We start from the raw sequence: 10154 nt of genomic DNA on the forward strand, positions 1-10154 counted from the left end.
CAGGTCCATTCGCTCCTCAGCAAAGTCACAAGCGATACCGTTCCATCGATCACCTGAATCGCTCATCCACTGACCGCGCGCACATCGCAAAGACGGCCTGAAAGTCAATGTCCTCATCCTGTCACTAAAACAACAATAATAAACAAAATAATAGTGACATGTTGTCGCCGAAACGTCATGTTTTAATCTCGCTCCTTTCTTTTTATTTTGAAATAATCAAACACCTGACACAAGAAACCCCATGCACCAAAGGTCCCTTATGTAGGGGGGATCAATCTTGCACTCAGTACGATAACTTGTCGCTCACGACAAGACAGTGAGGGAGGAGAACTGTCGACCCCTAAGCCGAATATTAAGACAGCCCCTTTCGCCACTAGCGCTCACATCCAATCTTCAAGACATAACGTACATCCATATATAACATGGACAGGTGTCTTCCACATGGTACGTGTTGAGGTTTGCATTTCAGGAGCATGCGTACTGTTAAAAGTCATATAACGAATAGATAAATACCTCGTTTATTTCAACAAAATGATCACGCAATGATCAAAAATATGAAAAGCTGGGGGGAAAAAACACACTTGTGATTAGTCTATAAAGTCACTTAACGACAAGGGAATCTTTTCACTATATTAATTTTGTTTAAAAAGAAAAGCGCTCAATGTTTGTGATTGTTCATTCTACCCAAGCCTTGGCATCCGTACAGATCGATGTTGTAGTTCTTTTTTTTTTTTATCTCAGTTAACCCTTTAAGTTCTAATATCAGAGAGAAAATTCTCCTATCTTGTCCCGTTACTTTTCTTATAAAAGTACTGTTGAGAAGTTATTAAAATATCAAGAAAGTTTACCTTGGGCGATCATATCCTTAATTCTCATAACTTTATGGGTTGAATAAGCATGGATATTACAAGGAGAAATTTGATGCTGATCACTGTTAGGGCTTAAAAGGTTAAGGTGGTCCTTCACCCAAAGAGTTAATTTGTTTGGTAAAAGTTTCCGGCAAAGTTCTTTTCTATTACTTTATAAGGATTCACGCCCTGGCATCAAAAATGAGTCTTTTCCAGTCACATGTCATACTAGTTAATGATTAACCAGCACGCTAAGTAAAAAATAAGGCTGTTGATTGCAAGAACGATATCTTACTAACGAGAAATAGCTTTTCTTTTAACTGAAATGGCCCAAAATTTGATTTCTCTGAACAATTCAACTTAAAATGAGAAAAAAACATCATTTTGACAACCACTCGTCATATAATTAGTTTTGTCAAATGCGAGTATCTTGAGCGACGGGCTAAGCAAAATATCCACGCAATTCTAGAAAGTAACAAAGGCATTCGCGGAAAGCCTGATTGTGTTGATTAGCTAGGTAAACTTACGGTATTCAACTGAAAGGAAGTTTTCTCGCAAAGAGGTGCGAAGATAACAAGACAAGTTAAGCGATGATTCTTGAAACGAACAAATTCACAGCTAGAATAATCAATGACATCGCTAATTCGAAAATGTTTCGTTCTCGCTCTGAAGCAAACACGACAGTGAAAAAAAAAACAACATAGTAACAACTGGAGTAAACCAGTTTATTTAAGTTTTAAGGGGCCCCCTGACCCTAAACAAAGTTCACTGAATCTAGTAAACACAAGAACAGTACACTGAACAGCAGACGAAAATAAAAATGCCGGTAGAACTGAACATCGTCGTAACTAAACATTTTGATTACTTAGCGATATGTGAAAGAGAAATACCAACATTAACTAAATAAAACATGATTGTTCAACACTTACCGAGACCTTTAAGTTGTTTTCCTGTCAGGTCCATTCGCTCCTCAGCAAAGTCACAAGCGATACCGTTCCATCGATCACCTGAATCGCTCATCCACTGACCGCGCGCACATCGCAAAGACGGCCTGAAAGTCAATGTCCTCATCCTGTCACTAAAACAACAATAATAAACAAAATAATAGTGACATGTTGTCGCCGAAACGTCATGTTTTAATCTCGCTCCTTTCTTTTTATTTTGAAATAATCAAACACCTGACACAAGAAACCCCATGCACCAAAGGTCCCTTATGTAGGGGGGATCAATCTTGCACTCAGTACGATAACTTGTCGCTCACGACAAGACAGTGAGGGAGGAGAACTGTCGACCCCTAAGCCGAATATTAAGACAGCCCCTTTCGCCACTAGCGCTCACATCCAATCTTCAAGACATAACGTACATCCATATATAACATGGACAGGTGTCTTCCACATGGTACGTGTTGAGGTTTGCATTTCAGGAGCATGCGTACTGTTAAAAGTCATATAACGAATAGATAAATACCTCGTTTATTTCAACAAAATGATCACGCAATGATCAAAAATATGAAAAGCTGGGGGGAAAAAACACACTTGTGATTAGTCTATAAAGTCACTTAACGACAAGGGAATCTTTTCACTATATTAATTTTGTTTAAAAAGAAAAGCGCTCAATGTTTGTGATTGTTCATTCTACCCAAGCCTTGGCATCCGTACAGATCGATGTTGTAGTTCTTTTTTTTTTTATCTCAGTTAACCCTTTAAGTTCTAATATCAGAGAGAAAATTCTCCTATCTTGTCCCGTTACTTTTCTTATAAAAGTACTGTTGAGAAGTTATTAAAATATCAAGAAAGTTTACCTTGGGCGATCATATCCTTAATTCTCATAACTTTATGGGTTGAATAAGCATGGATATTACAAGGAGAAATTTGATGCTGATCACTGTTAGGGCTTAAAAGGTTAAGGTGGTCCTTCACCCAAAGAGTTAATTTGTATGGTAAAAGTTTCCGGCAAAGTTCTTTTCTATTACTTTATAAGGATTCACGCCCTGGCATCAAAAATGAGTCTTTTCCAGTCACATGTCATACTAGTTAATGATTAACCAGCACGCTAAGTAAAAAATAAGGCTGTTGATTGCAAGAACGATATCTTACTAACGAGAAATAGCTTTTCTTTTAACTGAAATGGCCCAAAATTTGATTTCTCTGAACAATTCAACTTAAAATGAGAAAAAAACATCATTTTGACAACCACTCGTCATATAATTAGTTTTGTCAAATGCGAGTATCTTGAGCGACGGGCTAAGCAAAATATCCACGCAATTCTAGAAAGTAACAAAGGCATTCGCGGAAAGTCTGATTGTGTTGATTAGCTAGGTAAACTTACGGTATTTAACTGAAAGGAAGTTTTCTCGCAAAGAGGTGCGAAGATAGCAAGACAAGTTAAGCGATGATTCTTGAAACGAACAAATTCACAGCTAGAATAATCAATGACATCGCTAATTCGAAAATGTTTCGTTCTCGCTCTGAAGCAAACACGACAGTGAAAAGAAACAACATAGTAACAACTGGAGTAAACCAGTTTATTTAAGTCGATTGTGCGTTTAAGGGGGCCCCTGACCCTGAACAAAGTTCACTAAATCTAGTAAACACAAGAACAGTAAACTGAACAGCAGACGAAAATAAAAATGCCAGTAGACCTGAACATCGTCGTAACTAAACATTTTGATTACTTAGCGATATGTGAAAGAGAAATACCAACATGAACTGAATAAAACATGATTGTTTAACACTTACCGAGACCTTTAATTTGTTTTCCTGTCATCTCGCCGAGATGGAGATGATTAAAATCTCGGCAGACAAAAATGCGCCTAGATTAGTGGCGAGATGTCGGCGAGATGAAAATCACGGCGGCCAAAAGTGCGCCGAGATCTCGCCAAATCTCGGCGGCCAAAAACGCGGAGAGATTAGTGGCGAGATCTCGGTGAGATGAGAATTTCGGCGGCCGAAACGCGGCGAGGAATCCCTGGCTGGATCTCGCCGAGCGGGCATCCGCAGCGGTGTACTGAAAATTTGATCGTCAGACGTGAAAGTAAAGTTAAGATTTGAAATTTACGCTAGCTTTTGGTAAGAAATTCTTAATCAGCGGAATAACATTGAAAGGATACTCATAACCGAACTACGTTGTCTAGACTCCGCTAAGCATTTTCCACGAAAAAGTGAATATATAACTTCTGTAAGTAAACAACCACTTACTTTCTACCGTGTCATTTGAATCATTACAGCTGGGAAATCTGGACAACCCGTGCAAACTATTTGTTGGGATACCACCAGGGATCTCAGGTGGGATCCCGAGTGGGATCCCAGATGGGATCCCAGGTTGGATTTTGGAACGGGATCCCAAGTGGGATCCCAGGTGGGATAGGGAGGATCCCAGGTGGGATTTTAACTCTCCAAACATTTTCTATATATGTTTGGTTCACAGCGGGATCCCAAGTGGGATTAGAATCCCACCTGGGATCTCGAGTGGGATCCCAAAAACAAGCCCTTGCCAGAATTTCCAAGGTGGGATCCCAGGTTAAATCCCGGGTGGTTTTCGCCGGTTACGAGTTACTCAGTCAGATCTGCAACAGTGTCCTCTGTGAGAGACCGGGGACCTGAATTAATTGCCAAGTAAAGTTCCTGCAAGTATTTTAAAAGATCTTTGTCAGATTACGCAAACCAGTCAAATGATCATTTAGATGAGATATCTCAGACATTTATTGCAAAGATCACAATAAATATTTAACAATTTACAAACTTCAACCAAATGTTGACATTATATCCACACAAACATAATTAAATTATTTTATATTGCATCGTAATGGATAAATAAAAAAACTTTAATAACACTCAGCATGCATTTGAATCTAATTGGTTAAATATTGCAGAAAGCCAATACATGGCTGTAAATCACAAAACTTACGCACACATGAGTAAAACTTAAGTGAAAAATACTGATGTATTTGAATGTATAGTAAAGCCAAAAATTTGCCCAAAAGTTAATGTTTACTTTACTGGTAAAGTACGATTAACTACAAAGAGGTCAACTCTGTTAGCTTTAACTATGGCTAAAACTCTTGTGAAAAATTTTCGGAGTTTTTTGCGCGTTTTTGGCCGCCGAGATTTTTATCTCGCCGCGAACTCGGTCAAGAAACCTCGCCACTACTAAATCTTGGCGCGTTTTTGGCCGCCGAGGCCAATATTTTCTTCTCGCCGAGAAGAAAAAAAAGTAAATATATATCTTCTGTAGGTAAACAACCACTTAACTTCTACCGCATCATTTGAATCATTACGGCTGGGAAATCTAAACAACCCGTGTAAAATATTTGTTGGGATCCCACCTACGATCCCAGGTGGGATCCCGAGTGGGATCCAACATGGGATCCCAGGTGGGATTTTGGAACGGGATCCCAAGTGGGATCCCAAGTGGGATAGGGAGGATCCCAGGTGGGATTTTACTTTCTACCGTATCATTTGAATCATTACGGCTGGGAAATCTAGACAACCCGTGTAAAATATTTGTTGCAATCCAACCAGGGATCCCAGGTGGGATCCCGAGTGGGATCCCAGATGGGGTCCCAGGTGGGATTTTATAACGGGATCCCATGTGGGATCCCAGGTGGGATTTTAACTCTCCAAACATTTTCTATATATGTTTGGTTCACATAGGGATCCCAAGTGGGATTAGAATCCCAGCTGGGATCCCAAGTAGGATCCCAAAAACAAGCCCTTGCCAGAATTTCCAAGGTGGGATCAAAGGTTAAATCACGGGTGGTTTACGAAAAGGTAAATATATAACTTCTGTAGGTAAAAAACCACTTACTTTCTACCCTACTATTTGAATCATTACGGCTTTGAAATCTGGACAACCCGTGTAAAATATTTGTTTGGATCCCACCAGGGATCCCAGGTGGGATCCCGAGTGGGATCCCAGATGGGATCCCAAGTGGGATTGTGGAACGGGAACCCAAGTGGGATCCCAGGTGGGATAGGGAGGATCCCAGGTGGGATTTTACTTTCTACCGTATCATTTAAATCATTACGGCTGGGAAATCTGGACAACCCGTGTAAAATATTTGTTAGGATCCCACCAGGGATCCCAGGTGGGCTCCCGAGTGGGATCCCAGATGGGATCCCAGGTGGAATTTTAGAACGGCATCCCAAGTGGGATCCCAGGTGGAATAAGGAGGATCCGAGGTGGGATTTTAACTCTCCAAACCATCTCTATATATGTCTGAATCACATAGGGATCCCAAGTGGGATTAGAATCCAAGCTGGGATCCCGAGTGGGATCCCAAAAAAGAGCCCTTGCCAGAATTTTCAAGGTGGGATCCGAGGTTAAATCACGAGTGGTTTACGAAAAGGTAAATATATAACTTGTGTAAGTAAACAACCACTTACTTTCTACTGTACCATTTCAATCATTACGGCTGGGAAATCTGGACAACCCGTGTAAAATATTTGTTGGGATCACACCAGGGATCCTAGGTGGGATTCCGAGTGGGATCCCAGATGGGAGTTCATGTAAGATTTTGGAACGGGATCCTAAGTGGGATCCCAGCTTGGATAGGGAGGATCCCAGGTGGGATTTTACTTTCTACCGTATCATTTGAATCATTACGGCTGGGAAATCTGGACAACCCGTGTAAAATATTTGTTGGGATTCCACTAGGGACCCCAGGTGGGTTCCCGAGAGGGATCCCAGATTGGATCCCAGGTGGGATTTTGGAAAGGGATCCCAAGTGGGATCCCAGTTGGGATAGGGAGGATCCTAGGTGGGATTTTAACTCTCTAAACATTTTCTATATATGTTTGGTTCACATAGGGATCCCAAGTGGGATTAGAATCCTAGCGAAGATTCCAAGTGGGATCCCAAAAACAAGCCCTTGCCGGAATTTCCAAGGTGGACTCCCAGGTTAAATTACGGGTGGTTTACAAAAAGGTAAATATATAACTTCTGTAAGTAAACAACCACTTACTTTCTACCCTACCATTTGAATCATTACGGCTGGGAAATCTGGACAACCCGTGTAAAATATTTGTTGGGATCCCACCCGGGATCCCAGGTGGGATCCCGAGTGGGATCCTAGATGGGATCCCAGGTGGGATTTTGGAACGGGATCCCAAGTGGGATCCCAGGTGGGATAGGGAGGATCCCAGGTGGGATTTTATTTTCTACCGTATCATTTGAATCATTACGGCTGGGAAATTTGGACAAACCGTGTAAAATATTTGTTAGGATCCCAGCAGAGATCGCAGGTGGGATCCCGAGTGGGATCCCAGATGGGGTCCCAGTTGGGATTTTTGGACGAGATCCCAAGTGGGATCCCAGGTGGGATAGGGAGGATCCCAGGTGGGATGTTAACTCTCCAAACATTTTCTATCTATGTTTGGTTCACATAAAGATCCCAAGTGGGATTAGAATCCCAGCTAGGATCCCGAGTGGGATCCCAAAAACAAGCCCTTGCCAGAATTTCTAAGGTGGAATCCCAGGTTAAATCACGGGTGGTTTACGAAAAGGTAAATATATAATTTCTGTAAGTAAACAACCACTTACTTTCTACCCTACCATTTGAATCATTACGGCCGGGAAATCTAAACAACCCGTGTAAAATATTTGTTGGGATCCCACCTAGGATCCCAGGTGGGATCCTAAGTGGGATCCCAGATGGGATCCCAGGTAAGATTTTGCAACGGGATCCCAAATGGGATCCCAGGTGGGATAGGGAGGATCCCAGGTGTGATTTTATTTTCTACCGTATCATTTGAATCATTACGGCTGGGAAATCTAGACAAACCGTGCGAAATATTTGTTAGGATCCCACCAGGGATCGCAGGTGGGATCCCGAGTGGGATCCCAGATGGGATCCCAGTTGGGATTTTGGAAGAAGATCCCAAGTGGGATCCCAGGTGGGATAGGTAGGATCTCAGGTGGGATTTTAACTCTCCAAACATTTTCTATATATGTTTGGTTCACATAGGGATCCCAAGTGTGATTAGAATCTCAGCTGGGATCCCCAGTGGGATCCCAAAAACAAGCCCAGGCCAGAATTTCCAAGGTGGGATCCCAGGTTAAATCACGGGTGGTTTACGAAAAGGTAGTTATATAATTTCTGTGAGTAAACAACCACTTACTCTCTACCGTACCATTTGAATCATTACGGCCGGGAAATCTAGACAACCCGTGTAAAATATTTTTTGGGATCCTACTAGGGATCCCAGGTGGGATTCCGAGTTAGATCCTAGATGGGATCCCAGGCGGAATTTTGGAACGGGATCCCAAGTGGGATAGGGATAGGTGGGATCCCGAGTGGGATCCTAGATGGGATCCCAGGTGGGATTGTGGAACGGGATCCCAAGTGGGATCCCAGGTAAAATAGGGAGGATCCCAGGTGGGATTTAAACTCTCCAAACATTTTGTATATATGTTTGGTTCACATAGGGATCCCAAGTGAGTTTAGAATCACAGCTGGAATCCCGAGTGGGATCCCAAAAACAAGCCCTTGACAGTATTTCCAAGTTGGGATCCCAGGTTAAATCACGGTTGGTTTACGAAAAGGTAAATATATATTTCCTGTAAGTAAACAACCACTTACTTTCTACCGTACCATTTGAATCATTACGGCTGGGATATCTAAACAACCCGTGTAAAATATTTGTTGGGATCCCACCTAGGATCCCAGGTAGGATCCTAAGTGGGATCCCAGATGGGATCCCAGGTAAGATTTTGCAACGGGATCCCAAATGGGATCCCAGGTGGGATAGGGAGGATCCCAGGTGTGATTTTATTTTCTACCGTATCATTTGAATCATTACGGCTGGGAAATCTAGACAAACCGTGTGAAATATTTGTTAGGATCCCACCAGGGATCGCAGGTGGGATCCCGAGTGGGATCCCAGATGGGATCCCAGTTGGGATTTTGGAACAAGATCCCAAGTGGGATCCCAGGTGGGATAGGTAGTATCTCAGGTGGGATTTTAACTCTCCAAACATTTTCTATCTATGTTTGGTTCACATAGGGATCCCAAGTGTGATTAGAATCTCAGCTGGGATCCCCAGTGGGATCCCAAAAACAAGCCCTGGCCAGAATTTCCAAGGTGGGATCCCAGGTTAAATCACGGGTGGTTTACGAAAAGGTAGTTATATAATTTCTGTGAGTAAACAACCACTTACTCTCTACCGTACCATTTGAATCATTACGGCCGGGAAATCTAGACAACCCGTGTAAAATATTTGTTGGGATCCTACCAGGGATCCCAGGTGCGATTCCGAGTTGAATCCTAGATGGGATCCCAGGCGGGATTCTGGAACGGGATCCCAAGTGGGATAGGGATAAGTGGGATCCCGAGTGGGATCCTAGATGGGATCCCAGGTGGGATTGTGGGACGGGATCTTAAGTGGGATCCCAGGTGAAATAGGGAGGATCCCAGGTGGGATTTTAACTCTCCAAACATTTTCTATATATGTTTGGTTCAAATAGGGATCCCAAGTGGGATTAGAATCCCAGCTGGGATCCGGAGTGGGATCCCAAAGACAATATCTTTTTAGAATTTCCAATGTGGGATCCCAGGTCAAATCACGGGTGGTTAACGAAAAGGTAAATATATAACTTCTGTAAGTAAACAACCACTTAGTTTCTACCGTACCATTTGAATCATTACGATTGGGAAATCTGGACAACCCGTGTAAAATATTTGTTGAGATCCCACAAGGGATCCCTTGTGGGATCCCGAGTGGGATCCCAGATGGGATCCCAGGTGGGATTTTGGAACGGGATCCCAAGTGGGATCCTAGGTGGGATAGGGAGGATCCCAGGTGGGATTATACTTTGTATCGTATCATTTGAATCATTACAGCTGGGAAATCTGGACAACTCGTGTAAAATATTTGTTGGGATCCCAGCAGGGATCCCAGGTGGGATCCCGAGTGGGATCCCAGATGGGATCGCAGGTTGGATTTTGGAACGGGAGCCCAGGTGGGATCCCAGGTGGGATAGGGAGGATCCCAGGTGGGATTTTAACTCTTTAAACATTTTGTATATATGTTTGGTTCACATAGGGATCCCAAGTGAGATTAGAATCCCAGCTGGGATACCGAGTGGGATCCTAAAAACAAGCCCTTGCCAGAATTTTTAAGGTGGGATCCCAGGTTAAATCACGGGCGGTTTACGAAAAGGTAAAAATATATAACTTCTTTAAGTAAACAACTACTTACTTTCTACCGTACCATTTGAATCATTACGGCTGGGAAATCTGGGCAACCCGTGTAAAATATTTTTTGGGATCCCACCAGGGATCCTAGGTGGGATCCCGAGTGGGATCC

The 10154-nt window shown here is 42.6% G+C and overlaps 1 long non-coding RNA gene across 1 annotated transcript in view; it reads left to right on the top strand.

Annotated features, from left to right (window-relative positions):
- The window catches only part of LOC146486012 (uncharacterized), a 56537-nt gene continuing 46383 nt past the window's right edge, over nucleotides 1–10154 (top strand). Inside the window, exons 1-2 of the long non-coding RNA XR_014860732.1 lie at nucleotides 1–120; nucleotides 1806–1922. This is a non-coding gene — a long non-coding RNA (uncharacterized LOC146486012). The remainder of the gene's footprint in view (nucleotides 121–1805; nucleotides 1923–10154) is intronic.

The sequence above is a fragment of the Pavona decussata genome, unplaced genomic scaffold (assembly GCF_977016875.1).
Source record: "Pavona decussata unplaced genomic scaffold, jaPavDecu1.1 SCAFFOLD_22, whole genome shotgun sequence".
Classification (NCBI taxonomy): domain Eukaryota; kingdom Metazoa; phylum Cnidaria; class Anthozoa; order Scleractinia; family Agariciidae; genus Pavona; species Pavona decussata.